Here is a 26785-nt window from a genome sequence, read left to right on the forward strand (position 1 = left end):
CTGACCATATCTAGACCCACAGTTGGATGAGACAAAAGGCTGGACAATCTTGGGGCTGAGAGGATTGGTGAGGTTGGGTGAGCAAACGCAGACCGTTTAAAGTAATACCGCGTGGTACCCACGCCATGGGTCCCAAATCTCCAGGTTCAAGGGCATCTTCCTACATCGAAAACATACCTGGGAAACCCAGAAGATGGTACACCGTGTGATCGGGAAAGGTTTCTAAAACGCACCTCATTTCTCCTCTCCTTGTGCTCGGGTTCGCCATTCCAGCCGCTTTACTAACAATCTCCCTACTTGGAGAATCAGCACCTTGAAGCTCCTGTTTCTTTCGTACAGGTTGCAATTTGTCCTGAGGATGAACGGGAAGAGGGGGAACCAACGAGAGACTAGCTCTAGGTGTTGGGACAGGCACAGGTCACTCTATTTCCCCATCAGGAAGAAGAATGAAGCACAGGCTCAGCCTGCCCCCCGGAACCAGAATAGGGCCTGAAGCAATCCTGCGCTTTTGCGGCCAGCTCCCAAAAAAGCGAGTTGACAAATGGAGCTCAGGGCCACTGCAATTCACAAACCTGCAGAGTTATAAATGATAACTCTCGTCCACAAATATATTGAGGGAAGGCAACGAAGAGGATTTGAAAGCAAGGCAGAATTGCAGGAAACAGATTTCAGGAGGTAGATTCGACTCGCCTTTAAAGCACATGAAAAGCGGCAAAACGTTGACAATGATGCCCTTGGCCAAAAAGGGCGTATGCGTTTTTTCCTGAATATATTCAGGAAAAAACGCATACGCCCTTTTTGGCCAACCAAGCAAGCCGGAAGTGCAAATCAGCACTACAAAGAAGTCTCGCTTGCCATCGGTCAAAAGGGCCACGCTGCGAAAAGAGTAAACACCAGAAATGCAGGACAGGCCATGGAGACATGGGAGCCTTGCTAGGCTGAGGGGTGGGATGTCAATTGCCAACAGCCACTCTGGAGAAGTGTACGGTGTGTCCTGAAACATGTAATAAACACAGCTTACAGAGCATAGGGCACTTCCACTCATGGGCGTATAAATTGGGAAAACTAAAAATCAACAAGACACAGGCACCCCAAAGTTTAGGGCTGCTCTGTGTACAAGAACCTCCACTTAGCTACACCTTAAGTATCCCAGGAAAGAGAAAAATGGATAAAGAAGTTGTGGTACTTAGGCACAATGGAATATCACTCAGCCATGAAATCAATGTCATAAGGCTAGTAGCAGCATGATGAGTGGATTTAGGGACGAGGATTCTAAGTGAAATAAGTCACACAGAAAAAGACTCTTATCCTAAGATATCACTTATAGAGGGCATGTCGAAATCGCTACACTTGAACTGAATTACAAAACAGAACAGAGTCACACATTTAGAAGACACACTATGGCTGCTTAACGGGAAAGGTGAGGTGGGCTGATGCATAAAACAAGGGTTTGAAATTAGCTCACATACCGTTCCATAAGCCAAATATGTAACAGACAAGACCTCCTCCCTGCTCAGTGAACTGGACTCAACACCCCCTATTCACCGCACAAGAATATATCTGACTAGCAAGAATCTTAAAACCTATGTATTGATATCTCTCTGGAGTTGAATCAAGAGGGTGTAAAGCGGCATAAACACAGCAGGGAAAAGCAGCTCAACCCCATTATCAAAATAAATTACTTAAAATGAACGCCATAAAACAAAGACAGTGAAAGAGAGAGAAATTCTTACAAAATCCGTTCGGAGGCTCTGATGCAACCTGGATTGACCATATCTAGACCCACAGCTGGATGAGACAAAAGGCTGGACAATCTTGGGGCTGAGAGGATTGGTGAGGTTGGGTGAGCAAACGCAGACCGTTTAAAGTAATACCGCGTGGTACCCACGCCATGGGTCCCAAATCTCCAGGTTCAAGGGCATCTTCCTACATCGAAAACATACCTGGGAAACCCAGAAGATGGTACACCGTGTGATCGGGAAAGGTTTCTAAAACGCACCTCATTTCTCCTCTCCTTGTGCTCGGGTTCGCCATTCCAGCCGCTTTACTAACAATCTCCCTACTTGGAGAATCAGCACCTTGAAGCTCCTGTTTCTTTCGTACAGGTTGCAATTTGTCCTGAGGATGAACGGGAAGAGGGGGAACCAACGAGAGACTAGCTCTAGGTGTTGGGACAGGCACAGGTCACTCTATTTCCCCATCAGGAAGAAGAATGAAGCACAGGCTCAGCCTGCCCCCCGGAACCAGAATAGGGCCTGAAGCAATCCTGCGCTTTTGCGGCCAGCTCCCAAAAAAGCGAGTTGACAAATGGAGCTCAGGGCCACTGCAATTCACAAACCTGCAGAGTTATAAATGATAACTCTCGTCCACAAATATATTGAGGGAAGGCAACGAAGAGGATTTGAAAGCAAGGCAGAATTGCAGGAAACAGATTTCAGGAGGTAGATTCGACTCGCCTTTAAAGCACATGAAAAGCGGCAAAACGTTGACAATGATGCCCTTGGCCAAAAAGGGCGTATGCGTTTTTTCCTGAATATATTCAGGAAAAAACGCATACGCCCTTTTTGGCCAACCAAGCAAGCCGGAAGTGCAAATCAGCACTACAAAGAAGTCTCGCTTGCCATCGGTCAAAAGGGCCACGCTGCGAAAAGAGTAAACACCAGAAATGCAGGACAGGCCATGGAGACATGGGAGCCTTGCTAGGCTGAGGGGTGGGATGTCAATTGCCAACAGCCACTCTGGAGAAGTGTACGGTGTGTCCTGAAACATGTAATAAACACAGCTTACAGAGCATAGGGCACTTCCACTCATGGGCGTATAAATTGGGAAAACTAAAAATCAAAAAGACACAGGCACCCCAAAGTTTAGGGCTGCTCTGTGTACAAGAACCTCCACTTAGGTACACCTTAAGTATCCCAGGAAAGAGAAAAATGGATAAAGAAGTTGTGGTACTTAGGCACAATGGAATATCACTCAGCCATGAAATCAATGTCATAAGGCTAGTAGCAGCATGATGAGTGGATTTAGGGACGAGGATTCTAAGTGAAATAAGTCACACAGAAAAAGACTCTTATCCTAAGATATCACTTATAGAGGGCATGTCAAAATCGCTACACTTGAACTGAATTACAAAACAGAACAGAGTCACACATTTAGAAGACACACTATGGCTGCTTAACGGGAAAGGTGAGGTGGGCTGATGCATAAAACAAGGGTTTGAAATTAGCTCACATACCGTTCCATAAGCCAAATATGTAACAGACAAGACCTCCTCCCTGCTCAGTGAACTGGACTCAACACCCCCTATTCACCGCACAAGAATATATCTGACTAGCAAGAATCTTAAAACCTATGTATTGATATCTCTCTGGAGTTGAATCAAGAGGGTGTAAAGCGGCATAAACACAGCAGGGAAAAGCAGCTCAACCCCATTATCAAAATAAATTACTTAAAATGAACGCCATAAAACAAAGACAGTGAAAGAGAGAGAAATTCTTACAAAATCCGTTCGGAGGCTCTGATGCAACCTGGATTGACCATATCTAGACCCACAGCTGGATGAGACAAAAGGCTGGACAATCTTGGGGCTGAGAGGATTGGTGAGGTTGGGTGAGCAAACGCAGACCGTTTAAAGTAATACCGCGTGGTACCCACGCCATGGGTCCCAAATCTCCAGGTTCAAGGGCATCTTCCTACATCGAAAACATACCTGGGAAACCCAGAAGATGGTACACCGTGTGATCGGGAAAGGTTTCTAAAACGCACCTCATTTCTCCTCTCCTTGTGCTCGGGTTCGCCATTCCAGCCGCTTTACTAACAATCTCCCTACTTGGAGAATCAGCACCTTGAAGCTCCTGTTTCTTTCGTACAGGTTGCAATTTGTCCTGAGGATGAACGGGAAGAGGGGGAACCAACGAGAGACTAGCTCTAGGTGTTGGGACAGGCACAGGTCACTCTATTTCCCCATCAGGAAGAAGAATGAAGCACAGGCTCAGCCTGCCCCCCGGAACCAGAATAGGGCCTGAAGCAATCCTGCGCTTTTGCGGCCAGCTCCCAAAAAAGCGAGTTGACAAATGGAGCTCAGGGCCACTGCAATTCACAAACCTGCAGAGTTATAAATGATAACTCTCGTCCACAAATATATTGAGGGAAGGCAACGAAGAGGATTTGAAAGCAAGGCAGAATTGCAGTAAACAGATTTCAGGAGGTAGATTCGACTCGCCTTTAAAGCACATGAAAAGCGGCAAAACGTTGACAATGATGCCCTTGGCCAAAAAGGGCGTATGCGTTTTTTCCTGAATATATTCAGGAAAAAACGCATACGCCCTTTTTGGCCAACCAAGCAAGCCGGAAGTGCCAATCACCACTACAAAGAAGTCTCGCTTGCCATCGGTCAAAAGGGCCACGCTGCGAAAAGAGTAAACACCAGAAATGCAGGACAGGCCATGGAGACATGGGAGCCTTGCTAGGCTGAGGGGTGGGATGTCAATTGCCAACAGCCACTCTGGAGAAGTGTACAGTGTGTCCTGAAACATGTAATAAACACAGCTTACAGAGCATAGGGCACTTCCACTCATGGGCGTATAAATTGGGAAAACTAAAAATCAACAAGACACAGGCACCCCAAAGTTTAGGGCTGCTCTGTGTACAAGAACCTCCACTTAGGTACACCTTAAGTATCCCAGGAAAGAGAAAAATGGATAAAGAAGTTGTGGTACTTAGGCACAATGGAATATCACTCAGCCATGAAATCAATGTCATAAGGCTAGTAGCAGCATGATGAGTGGATTTAGGGACGAGGATTCTAAGTGAAATAAGTCACACAGAAAAAGACTCTTATCCTAAGATATCACTTATAGAGGGCATGTCGAAATCGCTACACTTGAACTGAATTACAAAACAGAACAGAGTCACACATTTAGAAGACACACTATGGCTGCTTAACGGGAAAGGTGAGGTGGGCTGATGCATAAAACAAGGGTTTGAAATTAGCTCACATACCGTTCCATAAGCCAAATATGTAACAGACAAGACCTCCTCCCTGCTCAGTGAACTGGACTCAACACCCCCTATTCACCGCACAAGAATATATCTGACTAGCAAGAATCTTAAAACCTATGTATTGATATCTCTCTGGAGTTGAATCAAGAGGGTGTAAAGCGGCATAAACACAGCAGGGAAAAGCAGCTCAACCCCATTATCAAAATAAATTACTTAAAATGAACGCCATAAAACAAAGACAGTGAAAGAGAGAGAAATTCTTACAAAATCCGTTCGGAGGCTCTGATGCAACTTGGATTGACCATATCTACACCCACAGCTGGATGAGACAAAAGGCTGGACAATCTTGGGGCTGAGAGGATTGGTGAGGTTGGGTGAGCAAACGCAGACCGTTTAAAGTAATACCGCGTGGTACCCACCCCATGGGTCCCAAATCTCCAGGTTCAAGGGCATCTTCCTACATCGAAAACATGCCTGGGAAACCCAGAAGATGGTACACCGTGTGATCGGGAAAGGTTTCTAAAACGCACCTCATTTCTCCTCTCCTTGTGCTCGGGTTCGCCATTCCAGCCGCTTTACTAACAATCTCCCTACTTGGAGAATCAGCACCTTGAAGCTCCTGTTTCTTTCGTACAGGTTGCAATTTGTCCTGAGGATGAACGGGAAGAGGGGGAACCAACGAGAGACTAGCTCTAGGTGTTGGGACAGGCACAGGTCACTCTATTTCCCCATCAGGAAGAAGAATGAAGCACAGGCTCAGCCTGCCCCCCGGAACCAGAATAGGGCCTGAAGCAATCCTGCGCTTTTGCGGCCAGCTCCCAAAAAAGCGAGTTGACAAATGGAGCTCAGGGCCACTGCAATTCACAAACCTGCAGAGTTATAAATGATAACTCTCGTCCACAAATATATTGAGGGAAGGCAACGAAGAGGATTTGAAAGCAAGGCAGAATTGCAGGAAACAGATTTCAGGAGGTAGATTCGACTCGCCTTTAAAGCACATGAAAAGCGGCAAAACGTTGACAATGATGCCCTTGGCCAAAAAGGGCGTATGCGTTTTTTCCTGAATATATTCAGGAAAAAACGCATACGCCCTTTTTGGCCAACCAAGCAAGCCGGAAGTGCAAATCAGCACTACAAAGAAGTCTCGCTTGCCATCGGTCAAAAGGGCCACGCTGCGAAAAGAGTAAACACCAGAAATGCAGGACAGGCCATGGAGACATGGGAGCCTTGCTAGGCTGAGGGGTGGGATGTCAATTGCCAACAGCCACTCTGGAGAAGTGTACGGTGTGTCCTGAAACATGTAATAAACACAGCTTACAGAGCATAGGGCACTTCCACTCATGGGCGTATAAATTGGGAAAACTAAAAATCAACAAGACACAGGCACCCCAAAGTTTAGGGCTGCTCTGTGTACAAGAACCTCCACTTAGCTACACCTTAAGTATCCCAGGAAAGAGAAAAATGGATAAAGAAGTTGTGGTACTTAGGCACAATGGAATATCACTCAGCCATGAAATCAATGTCATAAGGCTAGTAGCAGCATGATGAGTGGATTTAGGGACGAGGATTCTAAGTGAAATAAGTCACACAGAAAAAGACTCTTATCCTAAGATATCACTTATAGAGGGCATGTCAAAATCGCTACACTTGAACTGAATTACAAAACAGAACAGAGTCACACATTTAGAAGACACACTATGGCTGCTTAACGGGAAAGGTGAGGTGGGCTGATGCATAAAACAAGGGTTTGAAATTAGCTCACATACCGTTCCATAAGCCAAATATGTAACAGACAAGACCTCCTCCCTGCTCAGTGAACTGGACTCAACACCCCCTATTCACCGCACAAGAATATATCTGACTAGCAAGAATCTTAAAACCTATGTATTGATATCTCTCTGGAGTTGAATCAAGAGGGTGTAAAGCGGCATAAACACAGCAGGGAAAAGCAGCTCAACCCCATTATCAAAATAAATTACTTAAAATGAACGCCATAAAACAAAGACAGTGAAAGAGAGAGAAATTCTTACAAAATCCGTTCGGAGGCTCTGATGCAACCTGGATTGACCATATCTAGACCCACAGCTGGATGAGACAAAAGGCTGGACAATCTTGGGGCTGAGAGGATTGGTGAGGTTGGGTGAGCAAACGCAGACCGTTTAAAGTAATACCGCGTGGTACCCACGCCATGGGTCCCAAATCTCCAGGTTCAAGGGCATCTTCCTACATCGAAAACATACCTGGGAAACCCAGAAGATGGTACACCGTGTGATCGGGAAAGGTTTCTAAAACGCACCTCATTTCTCCTCTCCTTGTGCTCGGGTTCGCCATTCCAGCCGCTTTACTAACAATCTCCCTACTTGGAGAATCAGCACCTTGAAGCTCCTGTTTCTTTCGTACAGGTTGCAATTTGTCCTGAGGATGAACGGGAAGAGGGGGAACCAACGAGAGACTAGCTCTAGGTGTTGGGACAGGCACAGGTCACTCTATTTCCCCATCAGGAAGAAGAATGAAGCACAGGCTCAGCCTGCCCCCCGGAACCAGAATAGGGCCTGAAGCAATCCTGCGCTTTTGCGGCCAGCTCCCAAAAAAGCGAGTTGACAAATGGAGCTCAGGGCCACTGCAATTCACAAACCTGCAGAGTTATAAATGATAACTCTCGTCCACAAATATATTGAGGGAAGGCAACGAAGAGGATTTGAAAGCAAGGCAGAATTGCAGGAAACAGATTTCAGGAGGTAGATTCGACTCGCCTTTAAAGCACATGAAAAGCGGCAAAACGTTGACAATGATGCCCTTGGCCAAAAAGGGCGTATGCGTTTTTTCCTGAATATATTCAGGAAAAAACGCATACGCCCTTTTTGGCCAACCAAGCAAGCCGGAAGTGCAAATCAGCACTACAAAGAAGTCTCGCTTGCCATCGGTCAAAAGGGCCACGCTGCGAAAAGAGTAAACACCAGAAATGCAGGACAGGCCATGGAGACATGGGAGCCTTGCTAGGCTGAGGGGTGGGATGTCAATTGCCAACAGCCACTCTGGAGAAGTGTACAGTGTGTCCTGAAACATGTAATAAACACAGCTTACAGAGCATAGGGCACTTCCACTCATGGGCGTATAAATTGGGAAAACTAAAAATCAACAAGACACAGGCACCCCAAAGTTTAGGGCTGCTCTGTGTACAAGAACCTCCACTTAGGTACACCTTAAGTATCCCAGGAAAGAGAAAAATGGATAAAGAAGTTGTGGTACTTAGGCACAATGGAATATCACTCAGCCATGAAATCAATGTCATAAGGCTAGTAGCAGCATGATGAGTGGATTTAGGGACGAGGATTCTAAGTGAAATAAGTCACACAGAAAAAGACTCTTATCCTAAGATATCACTTATAGAGGGCATGTCGAAATCGCTACACTTGAACTGAATTACAAAACAGAACAGAGTCACACATTTAGAAGACACACTATGGCTGCTTAACGGGAAAGGTGAGGTGGGCTGATGCATAAAACAAGGGTTTGAAATTAGCTCACATACCGTTCCATAAGCCAAATATGTAACAGACAAGACCTCCTCCCTGCTCAGTGAACTGGACTCAACACCCCCTATTCACCGCACAAGAATATATCTGACTAGCAAGAATCTTAAAACCTATGTATTGATATCTCTCTGGAGTTGAATCAAGAGGGTGTAAAGCGGCATAAACACAGCAGGGAAAAGCAGCTCAACCCCATTATCAAAATAAATTACTTAAAATGAACGCCATAAAACAAAGACAGTGAAAGAGAGAGAAATTCTTACAAAATCCGTTCGGAGGCTCTGATGCAACTTGGATTGACCATATCTACACCCACAGCTGGATGAGACAAAAGGCTGGACAATCTTGGGGCTGAGAGGATTGGTGAGGTTGGGTGAGCAAACGCAGACCGTTTAAAGTAATACCGCGTGGTACCCACCCCATGGGTCCCAAATCTCCAGGTTCAAGGGCATCTTCCTACATCGAAAACATGCCTGGGAAACCCAGAAGATGGTACACCGTGTGATCGGGAAAGGTTTCTAAAACGCACCTCATTTCTCCTCTCCTTGTGCTCGGGTTCGCCATTCCAGCCGCTTTACTAACAATCTCCCTACTTGGAGAATCAGCACCTTGAAGCTCCTGTTTCTTTCGTACAGGTTGCAATTTGTCCTGAGGATGAACGGGAAGAGGGGGAACCAACGAGAGACTAGCTCTAGGTGTTGGGACAGGCACAGGTCACTCTATTTCCCCATCAGGAAGAAGAATGAAGCACAGGCTCAGCCTGCCCCCCGGAACCAGAATAGGGCCTGAAGCAATCCTGCGCTTTTGCGGCCAGCTCCCAAAAAAGCGAGTTGACAAATGGAGCTCAGGGCCACTGCAATTCACAAACCTGCAGAGTTATAAATGATAACTCTTGTCCACAAATATATTGAGGGAAGGCAACGAAGAGGATTTGAAAGCAAGGCAGAATTGCAGGAAACAGATTTCAGGAGGTAGATTCGACTCGCCTTTAAAGCACATGAAAAGCGGCAAAACGTTGACAATGATGCCCTTGGCCAAAAAGGGCGTATGCGTTTTTTCCTGAATATATTCAGGAAAAAACGCATACGCCCTTTTTGGCCAACCAAGCAAGCCGGAAGTGCAAATCAGCACTACAAAGAAGTCTCGCTTGCCATCGGTCAAAAGGGCCACGCTGCGAAAAGAGTAAACACCAGAAATGCAGGACAGGCCATGGAGACATGGGAGCCTTGCTAGGCTGAGGGGTGGGATGTCAATTGCCAACAGCCACTCTGGAGAAGTGTACGGTGTGTCCTGAAACATGTAATAAACACAGCTTACAGAGCATAGGGCACTTCCACTCATGGGCGTATAAATTGGGAAAACTAAAAATCAACAAGACACAGGCACCCCAAAGTTTAGGGCTGCTCTGTGTACAAGAACCTCCACTTAGCTACACCTTAAGTATCCCAGGAAAGAGAAAAATGGATAAAGAAGTTGTGGTACTTAGGCACAATGGAATATCACTCAGCCATGAAATCAATGTCATAAGGCTAGTAGCAGCATGATGAGTGGATTTAGGGACGAGGATTCTAAGTTAAATAAGTCACACAGAAAAAGACTCTTATCCTAAGATATCACTTATAGAGGGCATGTCAAAATCGCTACACTTGAACTGAATTACAAAACAGAACAGAGTCACACATTTAGAAGACACACTATGGCTGCTTAACGGGAAAGGTGAGGTGGGCTGATGCATAAAACAAGGGTTTGAAATTAGCTCACATACCGTTCCATAAGCCAAATATGTAACAGACAAGACCTCCTCCCTGCTCAGTGAACTGGACTCAACACCCCCTATTCACCGCACAAGAATATATCTGACTAGCAAGAATCTTAAAACCTATGTATTGATATCTCTCTGGAGTTGAATCAAGAGGGTGTAAAGCGGCATAAACACAGCAGGGAAAAGCAGCTCAACCCCATTATCAAAATAAATTACTTAAAATGAACGCCATAAAACAAAGACAGTGAAAGAGAGAGAAATTCTTACAAAATCCGTTCGGAGGCTCTGATGCAACCTGGATTGACCATATCTAGACCCACAGCTGGATGAGACAAAAGGCTGGACAATCTTGGGGCTGAGAGGATTGGTGAGGTTGGGTGAGCAAACGCAGACCGTTTAAAGTAATACCGCGTGGTACCCACGCCATGGGTCCCAAATCTCCAGGTTCAAGGGCATCTTCCTACATCGAAAACATACCTGGGAAACCCAGAAGATGGTACACCGTGTGATCGGGAAAGGTTTCTAAAACGCACCTCATTTCTCCTCTCCTTGTGCTCGGGTTCGCCATTCCAGCCGCTTTACTAACAATCTCCCTACTTGGAGAATCAGCACCTTGAAGCTCCTGTTTCTTTCGTACAGGTTGCAATTTGTCCTGAGGATGAACGGGAAGAGGGGGAACCAACGAGAGACTAGCTCTAGGTGTTGGGACAGGCACAGGTCACTCTATTTCCCCATCAGGAAGAAGAATGAAGCACAGGCTCAGCCTGCCCCCCGGAACCAGAATAGGGCCTGAAGCAATCCTGCGCTTTTGCGGCCAGCTCCCAAAAAAGCGAGTTGACAAATGGAGCTCAGGGCCACTGCAATTCACAAACCTGCAGAGTTATAAATGATAACTCTCGTCCACAAATATATTGAGGGAAGGCAACGAAGAGGATTTGAAAGCAAGGCAGAATTGCAGGAAACAGATTTCAGGAGGTAGATTCGACTCGCCTTTAAAGCACATGAAAAGCGGCAAAACGTTGACAATGATGCCCTTGGCCAAAAAGGGCGTATGCGTTTTTTCCTGAATATATTCAGGAAAAAACGCATACGCCCTTTTTGGCCAACCAAGCAAGCCGGAAGTGCAAATCAGCACTACAAAGAAGTCTCGCTTGCCATCGGTCAAAAGGGCCACGCTGCGAAAAGAGTAAACACCAGAAATGCAGGACAGGCCATGGAGACATGGGAGCCTTGCTAGGCTGAGGGGTGGGATGTCAATTGCCAACAGCCACTCTGGAGAAGTGTACGGTGTGTCCTGAAACATGTAATAAACACAGCTTACAGAGCATAGGGCACTTCCACTCATGGGCGTATAAATTGGGAAAACTAAAAATCAACAAGACACAGGCACCCCAAAGTTTAGGGCTGCTCTGTGTACAAGAACCTCCACTTAGCTACACCTTAAGTATCCCAGGAAAGAGAAAAATGGATAAAGAAGTTGTGGTACTTAGGCACAATGGAATATCACTCAGCCATGAAATCAATGTCATAAGGCTAGTAGCAGCATGATGAGTGGATTTAGGGACGAGGATTCTAAGTGAAATAAGTCACACAGAAAAAGACTCTTATCCTAAGATATCACTTATAGAGGGCATGTCAAAATCGCTACACTTGAACTGAATTACAAAACAGAACAGAGTCACACATTTAGAAGACACACTATGGCTGCTTAACGGGAAAGGTGAGGTGGGCTGATGCATAAAACAAGGGTTTGAAATTAGCTCACATACCGTTCCATAAGCCAAATATGTAACAGACAAGACCTCCTCCCTGCTCAGTGAACTGGACTCAACACCCCCTATTCACCGCACAAGAATATATCTGACTAGCAAGAATCTTAAAACCTATGTATTGATATCTCTCTGGAGTTGAATCAAGAGGGTGTAAAGCAGCATAAACACAGCAGGGAAAAGCAGCTCAACCCCATTATCAAAATAAATTACTTAAAATGAACGCCATAAAACAAAGACAGTGAAAGAGAGAGAAATTCTTACAAAATCCGTTCGGAGGCTCTGATGCAACCTGGATTGACCATATCTAGACCCACAGCTGGATGAGACAAAAGGCTGGACAATCTTGGGGCTGAGAGGATTGGTGAGGTTGGGTGAGCAAACGCAGACCGTTTAAAGTAATACCGCGTGGTACCCACGCCATGGGTCCCAAATCTCCAGGTTCAAGGGCATCTTCCTACATCGAAAACATACCTGGGAAACCCAGAAGATGGTACACCGTGTGATCGGGAAAGGTTTCTAAAACGCACCTCATTTCTCCTCTCCTTGTGCTCGGGTTCGCCATTCCAGCCGCTTTACTAACAATCTCCCTACTTGGAGAATCAGCACCTTGAAACTCCTGTTTCTTTCGTACAGGTTGCAATTTGTCCTGAGGATGAACGGGAAGAGGGGGAACCAACGAGAGACTAGCTCTAGGTGTTGGGACAGGCACAGGTCACTCTATTTCCCCATCAGGAAGAAGAATGAAGCACAGGCTCAGCCTGCCCCCCGGAACCAGAATAGGGCCTGAAGCAATCCTGCGCTTTTGCGGCCAGCTCCCAAAAAAGCGAGTTGACAAATGGAGCTCAGGGCCACTGCAATTCACAAACCTGCAGAGTTATAAATGATAACTCTCGTCCACAAATATATTGAGGGAAGGCAACGAAGAGGATTTGAAAGCAAGGCAGAATTGCAGGAAACAGATTTCAGGAGGTAGATTCGACTCGCCTTTAAAGCACATGAAAAGCGGCAAAACGTTGACAATGATGCCCTTGGCCAAAAAGGGCGTATGCGTTTTTTCCTGAATATATTCAGGAAAAAACGCATACGCCCTTTTTGGCCAACCAAGCAAGCCGGAAGTGCAAATCAGCACTACAAAGAAGTCTCGCTTGCCATCGGTCAAAAGGGCCACGCTGCGAAAAGAGTAAACACCAGAAATGCAGGACAGGCCATGGAGACATGGGAGCCTTGCTAGGCTGAGGGGTGGGATGTCAATTGCCAACAGCCACTCTGGAGAAGTGTACGGTGTGTCCTGAAACATGTAATAAACACAGCTTACAGAGCATAGGGCACTTCCACTCATGGGCGTATAAATTGGGAAAACTAAAAATCAACAAGACACAGGCACCCCAAAGTTTAGGGCTGCTCTGTGTACAAGAACCTCCACTTAGCTACACCTTAAGTATCCCAGGAAAGAGAAAAATGGATAAAGAAGTTGTGGTACTTAGGCACAATGGAATATCACTCAGCCATGAAATCAATGTCATAAGGCTAGTAGCAGCATGATGAGTGGATTTAGGGACGAGGATTCTAAGTGAAATAAGTCACACAGAAAAAGACTCTTATCCTAAGATATCACTTATAGAGGGCATGTCGAAATCGCTACACTTGAACTGAATTACAAAACAGAACAGAGTCACACATTTAGAAGACACACTATGGCTGCTTAACGGGAAAGGTGAGGTGGGCTGATGCATAAAACAAGGGTTTGAAATTAGCTCACATACCGTTCCATAAGCCAAATATGTAACAGACAAGACCTCCTCCCTGCTCAGTGAACTGGACTCAACACCCCCTATTCACCGCACAAGAATATATCTGACTAGCAAGAATCTTAAAACCTATGTATTGATATCTCTCTGGAGTTGAATCAAGAGGGTGTAAAGCGGCATAAACACAGCAGGGAAAAGCAGCTCAACCCCATTATCAAAATAAATTACTTAAAATGAACGCCATAAAACAAAGACAGTGAAAGAGAGAGAAATTCTTACAAAATCCGTTCAGAGGCTCTGATGCAACCTGGATTGACCATATCTAGACCCACAGCTGGATGAGACAAAAGGCTGGACAATCTTGGGGCTGAGAGGATTGGTGAGGTTGGGTGAGCAAACGCAGACCGTTTAAAGTAATACCGCGTGGTACCCACGCCATGGGTCCCAAATCTCCAGGTTCAAGGGCATCTTCCTACATCGAAAACATACCTGGGAAACCCAGAAGATGGTACACCGTGTGATCGGGAAAGGTTTCTAAAACGCACCTCATTTCTCCTCTCCTTGTGCTCGGGTTCGCCATTCCAGCCGCTTTACTAACAATCTCCCTACTTGGAGAATCAGCACCTTGAAGCTCCTGTTTCTTTCGTACAGGTTGCAATTTGTCCTGAGGATGAACGGGAAGAGGGGGAACCAACGAGAGACTAGCTCTAGGTGTTGGGACAGGCACAGGTCACTCTATTTCCCCATCAGGAAGAAGAATGAAGCACAGGCTCAGCCTGCCCCCCGGAACCAGAATAGGGCCTGAAGCAATCCTGCGCTTTTGCGGCCAGCTCCCAAAAAAGCGAGTTGACAAATGGAGCTCAGGGCCACTGCAATTCACAAACCTGCAGAGTTATAAATGATAACTCTCGTCCACAAATATATTGAGGGAAGGCAACGAAGAGGATTTGAAAGCAAGGCAGAATTGCAGGAAACAGATTTCAGGAGGTAGATTCGACTCGCCTTTAAAGCACATGAAAAGCGGCAAAACGTTGACAATGATGCCCTTGGCCAAAAAGGGCGTATGCGTTTTTTCCTGAATATATTCAGGAAAAAACGCATACGCCCTTTTTGGCCAACCAAGCAAGCCGGAAGTGCAAATCAGCACTACAAAGAAGTCTCGCTTGCCATCGGTCAAAAGGGCCACGCTGCGAAAAGAGTAAACACCAGAAATGCAGGACAGGCCATGGAGACATGGGAGCCTTGCTAGGCTGAGGGGTGGGATGTCAATTGCCAACAGCCACTCTGGAGAAGTGTACGGTGTGTCCTGAAACATGTAATAAACACAGCTTACAGAGCATAGGGCACTTCCACTCATGGGCGTATAAATTGGGAAAACTAAAAATCAACAAGACACAGGCACCCCAAAGTTTAGGGCTGCTCTGTGTACAAGAACCTCCACTTAGCTACACCTTAAGTATCCCAGGAAAGAGAAAAATGGATAAAGAAGTTGTGGTACTTAGGCACAATGGAATATCACTCAGCCATGAAATCAATGTCATAAGGCTAGTAGCAGCATGATGAGTGGATTTAGGGACGAGGATTCTAAGTGAAATAAGTCACACAGAAAAAGACTCTTATCCTAAGATATCACTTATAGAGGGCATGTCGAAATCGCTACACTTGAACTGAATTACAAAACAGAACAGAGTCACACATTTAGAAGACACACTATGGCTGCTTAACGGGAAAGGTGAGGTGGGGTGATGCATAAAACAATGGTTTGAAATTAGCTCAGATACTGTTCCATAACCCAAATATGTAACAGACAAGACCTCCTCCCTGCTCAGTGAACTGGACTCAACACCCCCTATTCACCGCACAAGAATATATCTGACTAGCAAGAATCTTGAAACCTATGTATTGATATCTCTCTGGAGTTGAATCAAGAGGGTGTAAAGCGGCATAAACACAGGAGGGAAAAGCAGCTCAACCCCATTATCAAAATAAATTACTTAAAATGAACCCCATAAAACAAAGACAGTGAAAGAGAGAGAAGTTATTACAAAATCCGTTCGGGGGCTCTGATGCAACCTGGATTGACCATATCTAGACCCACAGCTGGATGAGACATAAGGCTGGACACTCTTGGGGCTGAGAGGATTGGTGAGGTTGGGTGAGCAAACGCAGACGCTTTAAAGTAATACCGCGCGGTACCCACCCCATGGGTCCCAAATCTCCAGGTTCAAGGGCATCTTCCTACATCGAAAACATGCCTGGGAAACCCAGAAGATGGTACACCGTGTGATCGGGAAAGGTTTCTAAAACGCACCTCATTTCTCCTCTCCTTGTGCTCGGGTTCGCCATTCCAGCCGCATTACTAACAATATCCCTACTTGGAGAATCAGCACCTTGAACCTCCTGTTTGTTTCGTACAGGTTGCAATTTGTCCTGAGGATGAACGGGAAGACGGGGAACCAATGAGAGACTAGCTCTAGGTGTTGGGACAGGCAGCGGTCACTCTATTTCCCCATCAGGAAGAAGAATGAAGCACAGGCTCAGCCTGCCCCCCGGAACCAGAATAGGGCCTGAAGCAATCCTGCGCTTTTGCGGCCAGCTCCCAAAAAAGCGAGTGGACAAATGGAGCTCAGGGCCACTGCAATTCACAAACCTGCAGAGTTATAAATGATAACTCTCGTCCACAAATATATTGAGGGAAGGCAACGAAGAGGATTTGAAAGCAAGGCAGAATTGCAGGAAACAGATTTCAGGAGGTAGATTCGACTCGCCTTTAAAGCACATGAAAAGCGGCAAAACGTTGACAATGATGCCCTTGGCCAAAAAGGGCGTATGCGTTTTTTCCTGAATATATTCAGGAAAAAACGCATACGCCCTTTTTGGCCAACCAAGCAAGCCGGAAGTGCAAATCAGCACTACAAAGACGTCTCGCTTGCCATCGGTCATAAGGGCCATGCTGCAAAATATGTAAAAACCAGAAATGCAGGACAGGCCGTGGAGACATGGGAGCCTTGCTACGCTGATGGGTGGGATGTCAATTGCCAACAGCCACTCTGGAGAAGTGTACGGTGTGTCCTGAAACATGTAATAAACACAGCTTACAGAGCATAGGGCACTTCCACTCATGGGCATATAAATTGGGAAAACTAAAAATCAACAAGACACAGGCACCCCAAAGTTTAGGGCTGCTCTGTGTACAAGAACCTCCACTTCAGTACACCTTAAACATCCCAGGAAAGAGAAAAATGGATAAAGAAGTTGTGGTACTTAGGCACAATGGAATATCACTCAGCCATGAAATCAATGTCATAAGGCTAGTAGCAGCATGATGAGTGGATTTAGGGACGAGGATTCTAAGTGAAATAAGTCACACAGAAAAAGACACTTATCCTAAGATATCACTTATACAGGGCATGTCAAAATCGCTACACTTGAACTGAATTACAAAACAGAACAGAGTCACACATTTAGAAGACACACTATGGCTGCTAAACGGGAAAGGTGAGGTGGGGTGATGCATAAAACAATGGTTTGAAATTAGCTCAGATACTGTTCCATAACCCAAATATGTAAAAGACAAGACCTCCTCCCTGCTCAGTGAACTGGACTCAACACCACCTATTCACCGCACAAGAATATATCTGACTAGCAAGAATCTTGAAACCTATGTATTGATATCTCTCTGGAGTTGAATCAAGAGGGTGTAAAGCGGCATAAACACAGGAGGGAAAAGCAGCTCAACCCCATTATCAAAATAAATTACTTAAAATGAACCCATAAAACAAAGACAGTGAAAGAGAGAGAAATTCTTACAAAATCCGTTCGGGGGCTCTGATGCAACCTGGATTGACCATATCTAGACCCACAGCTGGATGAGACATAAGGCTGGACACTCTTGGGACTGAGAGGATTGGTGAGGTTGGGTGAGCAAACGCAGACGCTTTAAAGTAATACCGCGCGGTACCCACCCCATGGGTCCCAAATCTCCAGGTTCAAGGGCATCTTCCTACATCGAAAACATGCCTGGGAAACCCAGAAGATGGTACAGCGTGTGATCGGGAAAGGTTTCTAAAACGCACCTCATTTCTCCTCTCCTTGTGCTCGGGTTCGCCATTCCAGCCGCATTACTAACAATATCCCTACTTGGAGAATCAGCACCTTGAACCTCCTGTTTGTTTCGTACAGGTTGCAATTTGTCCTGAGGATGAACGGGAAGACGGGGAACCAATGAGAGACTAGCTCTAGGTGTTGGGACAGGCACAGGTCACTCTATTTCCCCATCAGGAAGAAGAATGAAGCACAGGCTCAGCCTGCCCCCCGGAACCAGAATAGGGCCTGAAGCAATCCTGCGCTTTTGCGGCCAGCTCCCAAAAAAGCGAGTTGACAAATGGAGCTCAGGGCCACTGCAATTCACAAACCTGCAGAGTTATAAATGATAACTCTCGTCCACAAATATATTGAGGGAAGGCAACGAAGAGGATTTGAAAGCAAGGCAGAATTGCCGGAAACAGATTTCAGGAGGTAGATTCGACTCGCCTTTAAAGCACATGAAAAGCGGCAAAACGTTGACAATGATGCCCTTGGCCAAAAAGGGCGTATGCGTTTTTTGCTGAATATATTCAGGAAAAAACGCATACGCCCTTTTTGGCCAACCAAGCAAGCCGGAAGTGCAAATCAGCACTACAAAGAAGTCTCGCTTGCCATCGGTCAAAAGGGCCATGCTGCCAAAAGTGTAAAAACCAGAAATTCAGGACAGGCCGTGGAGACATGGGAGCCTTGCTAGGCTGATGGGCGGGATGTCAATTGCCAACAGCCACTCTGGAGATGTGTACGGTGTGTCCTGAAACATGTAATAAACACAGCTTACAGAGCATAGGGCACTTCCACTCATGGGCATATAAATTGGGAAAACTAAAAATCAACAAGACACAGGCGCCCCAAAGTTTAGGGCTACTCTGTGTACAAGAACCTCCACTTCAGTACACCTTAAACATCCCAGGAAAGAGAAAAATGGATAAAGAAGTTGTGGTACTTAGGCACAATGGAATATCACTCAGCCATGAAATCAATGTCATAAGGCTAGTAGCAGCATGATGAGTGGATTTAGGGACGAGGATTCTAAGTGAAATAAGTCACACAGAAAAAGACTCTTATCCTAAGATATCACTTATAGAGGGCATGTCGAAATCGCTACACTTGAACTGAATTACAAAACAGAACAGAGTCACACATTTAGAAGACACACTATGGCTGCTTAACGGGAAAGGTGAGGTGGGGTGATGCATAAAACAATGGTTTGTAATTAGCTCAGATACCGTTCCATAAGCCAAATATGTAACAGACAAGACCTCCTCCCTGCTCAGTGAACTGGAATCAACACCACCTATTCACCGCACAAGAATATATCTGACTAGCAAGAATCTTGAAACCTATGTATTGATATCTCTCTGGAGTTGAATCAAGAGGGTGTAAAGCGGCCTAAACACAGCAGGGAAAAGCAGCTCAACCCCATTATCAAAATAAATTACTTAAAATGAACCCCATAAAACATAGAGAGTGAAAGAGAGGGAAATTCTTACAAAATCCGTTCGGGGGCTCTGATGCAACCTGGATTGACCATATCTAGACCCACAGCTGGATGAGACATAAGGCTGGACACTCTTGGTGCTGAGAGGATTGGTGAGGTTGGGTGAGCAAACGCAGACGCTTTAAAGTAATACCGCGCGGTACCCACCCCATGGGTCCCAAATCTCCAGGTTCAAGGGCATTTTCCTACATCGAAAACATGCCTGGGAAACCCAGAAGATGGTACAGCGTGTGATCGGGAAAGGTTTCTAAAACGCACCTCATTTCTCCTCTCCTTGTGCTCGGGTTCGCCATTCCAGCCGCTTTACTAACAATCTCCCTGCTTGGAGAATCAGCACCTTGAAGCTCCTGTTTCTTTCGTACAGGTTGCAATTTGTCCTGAGGATGAACGGGAAGAGGGGGAACCAACGAGAGACTAGCTCTAGGTGTTGGGACAGGCACAGGTCACTCTATTTCCCCATCAGGAAGAAGAATGAAGCACAGGCTCAGCCTGCCCCCCGGAACCAGAATAGGGCCTGAAGCAATCCTGCGCTTTTGCGGCCAGCTCCCAAAAAAGCGAGTGGACAAATGGAGCTCAGGGCCACTGCAATTCACAAACCTGCAGAGTTATAAATGATAACTCTTGTCCACAAATATATTGAGGGAAGGCAACGAAGAGGATTTGAAAGCAAGGCAGAATTGCAGGAAACAGATTTCAGGAGGTAGATTCGACTCGCCTTTAAAGCACATGAAAAGCGGCAAAACGTTGACAATGATGCCCTTGGCCAAAAAGGGCGTATGCGTTTTTTCCTGAATATATTCAGGAAAAAACGCATACGCCCTTTTTGGCCAACCAAGCAAGCCGGAAGTGCAAATCAGCACTACAAAGAAGTCTCGCTTGCCATCGGTCAAAAGGGCCACGCTGCGAAAAGAGTAAACACCAGAAATGCAGGACAGGCCATGGAGACATGGGAGCCTTGCTAGGCTGAGGGGTGGGATGTCAATTGCCAACAGCCACTCTGGAGAAGTGTACGGTGTGTCCTGAAACATGTAATAAACACAGCTTACAGAGCATAGGGCACTTCCACTCATGGGCGTATAAATTGGGAAAACTAAAAATCAACAAGACACAGGCACCCCAAAGTTTAGGGCTGCTCTGTGTACAAGAACCTCCACTTAGCTACACCTTAAGTATCCCAGGAAAGAGAAAAATGGATAAAGAAGTTGTGGTACTTAGGCACAATGGAATATCACTCAGCCATGAAATCAATGTCATAAGGCTAGTAGCAGCATGATGAGTGGATTTAGGGACGAGGATTCTAAGTGAAATAAGTCACACAGAAAAAGACTCTTATCCTAAGATATCACTTATAGAGGGCATGTCGAAATCGCTACACTTGAACTGAATTACAAAACAGAACAGAGTCACACATTTAGAAGACACACTATGGCTGCTTAACGGGAAAGGTGAGGTGGGCTGATGCATAAAACAAGGGTTTGAAATTAGCTCACATACCGTTCCATAAGCCAAATATGTAACAGACAAGACCTCCTCCCTGTTCAGTGAACTGGACTCAACACCCCCTATTCACCGCACAAGAATATATCTGACTAGCAAGAATCTTAAAACCTATGTATTGATATCTCTCTGGAGTTGAATCAAGAGGGTGTAAAGCGGCATAAACACAGCAGGGAAAAGCAGCTCAACCCCATTATCAAAATAAATTACTTAAAATGAACGCCATAAAACAAAGACAGTGAAAGAGAGAGAAATTCTTACAAAATCCGTTCGGAGGCTCTGATGCAACCTGGATTGACCATATCTAGACCCACAGCTGGATGAGACAAAAGGCTGGACAATCTTGGGGCTGAGAGGATTGGTGAGGTTGGGTGAGCAAACGCAGACTGTTTAAAGTAATACCGCGTGGTACCCACCCCATGGGTCCCAAATCTCCAGGTTCAAGGGCATCTTCCTACATCGAAAACATGCCTGGGAAACCCAGAAGATGGTACAGCGTGTGATCGGGAAAGGTTTCTAAAACGCACCTCATTTCTCCTCTCCTTGTGCTCGGGTTCGCCATTCCAGCCGCTTTACTAACAATCTCCCTACTTGGAGAATCAGCACCTGGAACCTCCTGTTTGTTTCGTACAGGTTGCAATTTGTCCTGAGGATGAACGGGAAGACGGGGAACCAACGAGAGACTAGCTCTAGGTGTTGGGACAGGCACAGGTCACTCTATTTCCCCATCAGGAAGAAGAATGAAGCACAGGCTCAGCCTGCCTCCCGGAACCAGAATAGGGCCTGAAGCAATCCTGCGCTTTTGCGGCCAGCTCCCAAAAATGCGAGTTGACAAATGGAGCTCAGGGCCACTGCAATTCACAAACCTGCAGAGTTATAAATGATAACTCTCGTCCACAAATATATTGAGGGAAGGCAATGAAGAGGATTTGAAAGCAAGGCAGAATTGCAGGAAACAGATTTCAGGAGGTAGATTCGACTCGCCTTTAAAGCACATGAAAAGCAGCAAAACGTTGACAATGATGCCCTTGGCCAAAAAGGGCGTATGCGTTTTTTCCTGAATATATTCAGGAAAAAACGCATACGCCCTTTTTGGCCAACCAAGCAAGCCGGAAGTGCAAATCAGCACTACAAAGAAGTCTCGCTTGCCATCGGTCAAAAGGGCCACGCTGCGAAAAGAGTAAACACCAGAAATGCAGGACAGGCCATGGAGACATGGGAGCCTTGCTAGGCTGAGGGGTGGGATGTCAATTGCCAACAGCCACTCTGGAGAAGTGTACGGTGTGTCCTGAAACATGTAATAAACACAGCTTACAGAGCATAGGGCACTTCCACTCATGGGCGTATAAATTGGGAAAACTAAAAATCAACAAGACACAGGCACCCCAAAGTTTAGGGCTGCTCTGTGTACAAGAACCTCCACTTAGCTACACCTTAAGTATCCCAGGAAAGAGAAAAATGGATAAAGAAGTTGTGGTACTTAGGCACAATGGAATATCACTCAGCCATGAAATCAATGTCATAAGGCTAGTAGCAGCATGATGAGTGGATTTAGGGACGAGGATTCTAAGTGAAATAAGTCACACAGAAAAAGACTCTTATCCTAAGATATCACTTATAGAGGGCATGTCGAAATCGCTACACTTGAACTGAATTACAAAACAGAACAGAGTCACACATTTAGAAGACACACTATGGCTGCTTAACGGGAAAGGTGAGGTGGGCTGATGCATAAAACAAGGGTTTGAAATTAGCTCACATACCGTTCCATAAGCCAAATATGTAACAGACAAGACCTCCTCCCTGCTCAGTGAACTGGACTCAACACCCCCTATTCACCGCACAAGAATATATCTGACTAGCAAGAATCTTAAAACCTATGTATTGATATCTCTCTGGAGTTGAATCAAGAGGGTGTAAAGCGGCATAAACACAGCAGGGAAAAGCAGCTCAACCCCATTATCAAAATAAATTACTTAAAATGAACCCCATAAAACATAGAGAGTGAAAGAGAGGGAAATTCTTACAAAATCCGTTCGGGGGCTCTGATGCAACCTGGATTGACCATATCTAGACCCACAGCTGGATGAGACATAAGGCTGGACACTCTTGGGCCTGAGAGGATTGGTGAGGTTGGGTGAGCAAACTTAGACGCTTTAAAGTAATACCGCGCGGTACCCACCCCATGGGTCCCAAATCTCCAGGTTCAAGGGCATCTTCCTACATCGAAAACATGCCTGGGAAACCCAGAAGATGGTACAGCGTGTGATCGGGAAAGGTTTCTAAAACGCACCTCATTTCTCCTCTCCTTGTGCTCGGGTTCGCCATTCCAGCCGCTTTACTAACAATCTCCCTGCTTGGAGAATCAGCACCTTGAAGCTCCTGTTTCTTTCGTACAGGTTGCAATTTGTCCTGAGGATGAACGGGAAGAGGGGGAACCAACGAGAGACTAGCTCTAGGTGTTGGGACAGGCACAGGTCACTCTATTTCCCCATCAGGAAGAAGAATGAAGCACAGGCTCAGCCTGCTCCCCGGAACCAGAATAGGGCCTGAAGCAATCCTGCGCTTTTGCGGCCAGCTCCCAAAAAAGCGAGTGGACAAATGGAGCTCAGGGCCACTGCAATTCACAAACCTGCAGAGTTATAAATGATAACTCTCGTCCACAAATATATTGAGGGAAGGCAACGAAGAGGATTTGAAAGCAAGGCAGAATTGCAGGAAACAGATTTCAGGAGGTAGATTCGACTCGCCTTTAAAGCACATGAAAAGCGGCAAAACGTTGACAATGATGCCCTTGGCCAAAAAGGGCGTATGCGTTTTTTGCTGAATATATTCAGGAAAAAACGCATACGCCCTTTTTGGCCAACCAAGCAAGCCGGAAGTGCAAATCAGCACTACAAAGAAGTCTCGCTTGCCATCGGTCAAAAGGGCCACGCTGCGAAAAGAGTAAACACCAGAAATGCAGGACAGGCCATGGAGACATGGGAGCCTTGCTAGGCTGAGGGGTGGGATGTCAATTGCCAACAGCCACTCTGGAGAAGTGTACGGTGTGTCCTGAAACATGTAATAAACACAGCTTACAGAGCATAGGGCACTTCCACTCATGGGCGTATAAATTGGGAAAACTAAAAATCAACAAGACACAGGCACCCCAAAGTTTAGGGCTGCTCTGTGTACAAGAACCTCCACTTAGCTACACCTTAAGTATCCCAGGAAAGAGAAAAATGGATAAAGAAGTTGTGGTACTTAGGCACAATGGAATATCACTCAGCCATGAAATCAATGTCATAAGGCTAGTAGCAGCATGATGAGTGGATTTAGGGACGAGGATTCTAAGTGAAATAAGTCACACAGAAAAAGACTCTTATCCTAAGATATCACTTATAGAGGGCATGTCGAAATCGCTACACTTGAACTGAATTACAAAACAGAACAGAGTCACACATTTAGAAGACACACTATGGCTGCTTAACGGGAAAGATGAGGTGGGCTGATGCATAAAACAAGGGTTTGAAATTAGCTCACATACCGTTCCATAAGCCAAATATGTAACAGACAAGACCTCCTCCCTGTTCAGTGAACTGGACTCAACACCCCCTATTCACCGCACAAGAATATATCTGACTAGCAAGAATCTTAAAACCTATGTATTGATATCTCTCTGGAGTTGAATCAAGAGGGTGTAAAGCGGCATAAACACAGCAGGGAAAAGCAGCTCAACCCCATTATCAAAATAAATTACTTAAAATGAACGCCATAAAACAAAGACAGTGAAAGAGAGAGAAATTCTTACAAAATCCGTTCGGAGGCTCTGATGCAACCTGGATTGACCATATCTAGACCCACAGCTGGATGAGACAAAAGGCTGGACAATCTTGGGGCTGAGAGGATTGGTGAGGTTGGGTGAGCAAACGCAGACTGTTTAAAGTAATACCGCGTGGTACCCACCCCATGGGTCCCAAATCTCCAGGTTCAAGGGCATCTTCCTACATCGAAAACATGCCTGGGAAACCCAGAAGATGGTACAGCGTGTGATCGGGAAAGGTTTCTAAAACGCACCTCATTTCTCCTCTCCTTGTGCTCGGGTTCGCCATTCCAGCCGCTTTACTAACAATCTCCCTACTTGGAGAATCAGCACCTGGAACCTCCTGTTTGTTTCGTACAGGTTGCAATTTGTCCTGAGGATGAACGGGAAGACGGGGAACCAACGAGAGACTAGCTCTAGGTGTTGGGACAGGCACAGGTCACTCTATTTCCCCATCAGGAAGAAGAATGAAGCACAGGCTCAGCCTGCCTCCCGGAACCAGAATAAGGCCTGAAGCAATCCTGCGCTTTTGCGGCCAGCTCCCAAAAATGCGAGTTGACAAATGGAGCTCAGGGCCACTGCAATTCACAAACCTGCAGAGTTATAAATGATAACTCTCGTCCACAAATATATTGAGGGAAGGCAACGAAGAGGATTTGAAAGCAAGGCAGAATTGCAGGAAACAGATTTCAGGAGGTAGATTCGACTCGCCTTTAAAGCACATGAAAAGCAGCAAAACGTTGACAATGATGCCCTTGGCCAAAAAGGGCGTATGCGTTTTTTCCTGAATATATTCAGGAAAAAACGCATACGCCCTTTTTGGCCAACCAAGCAAGCCGGAAGTGCAAATCAGCACTACAAAGAAGTCTCGCTTGCCATCGGTCAAAAGGGCCACGCTGCGAAAAGAGTAAACACCAGAAATGCAGGACAGGCCATGGAGACATGGGAGCCTTGCTAGGCTGAGGGGTGGGATGTCAATTGCCAACAGCCACTCTGGAGAAGTGTACGGTGTGTCCTGAAACATGTAATAAACACAGCTTACAGAGCATAGGGCACTTCCACTCATGGGCGTATAAATTGGGAAAACTAAAAATCAACAAGACACAGGCACCCCAAAGTTTAGGGCTGCTCTGTGTACAAGAACCTCCACTTAGCTACACCTTAAGTATCCCAGGAAAGAGAAAAATGGATAAAGAAGTTGTGGTACTTAGGCACAATGGAATATCACTCAGCCATGAAATCAATGTCATAAGGCTAGTAGCAGCATGATGAGTGGATTTAGGGACGAGGATTCTAAGTGAAATAAGTCACACAGAAAAAGACTCTTATCCTAAGATATCACTTATAGAGGGCATGTCGAAATCGCTACACTTGAACTGAATTACAAAACAGAACAGAGTCACACATTTAGAAGACACACTATGGCTGCTTAACGGGAAAGGTGAGGTGGGCTGATGCATAAAACAAGGGTTTGAAATTAGCTCACATACCGTTCCATAAGCCAAATATGTAACAGACAAGACCTCCTCCCTGTTCAGTGAACTGGACTCAACACCCCCTATTCACCGCACAAGAATATATCTGACTAGCAAGAATCTTAAAACCTATGTATTGATATCTCTCTGGAGTTGAATCAAGAGGGTGTAAAGCGGCATAAACACAGCAGGGAAAAGCAGCTCAACCCCATTATCAAAATAAATTACTTAAAATGAACGCCATAAAACAAAGACAGTGAAAGAGAGAGAAATTCTTACAAAATCCGTTCGGAGGCTCTGATGCAACCTGGATTGACCATATCTAGACCCACAGCTGGATGAGACAAAAGGCTGGACAATCAGGGGCTGAGAGGATTGGTGAGGTTGGGTGAGCAAACGCAGACTGTTTAAAGTAATACCGCGTGGTACCCACCCCATGGGTCCCAAATCTCCAGGTTCAAGGGCATCTTCCTACATCGAAAACATGCCTGGGAAACCCAGAAGATGGTACACCGTGTGATCGGGAAAGGTTTCTAAAACGCACCTCATTTCTCCTCTCCTTGTGCTCGGGTTCGCCATTCCAGCCGCTTTACTAACAATCTCCCTAC

This window comes from Eubalaena glacialis, chromosome 1, assembly GCF_028564815.1.
Source record: "Eubalaena glacialis isolate mEubGla1 chromosome 1, mEubGla1.1.hap2.+ XY, whole genome shotgun sequence".
Classification (NCBI taxonomy): Eukaryota; Metazoa; Chordata; class Mammalia; order Artiodactyla; family Balaenidae; genus Eubalaena; species Eubalaena glacialis.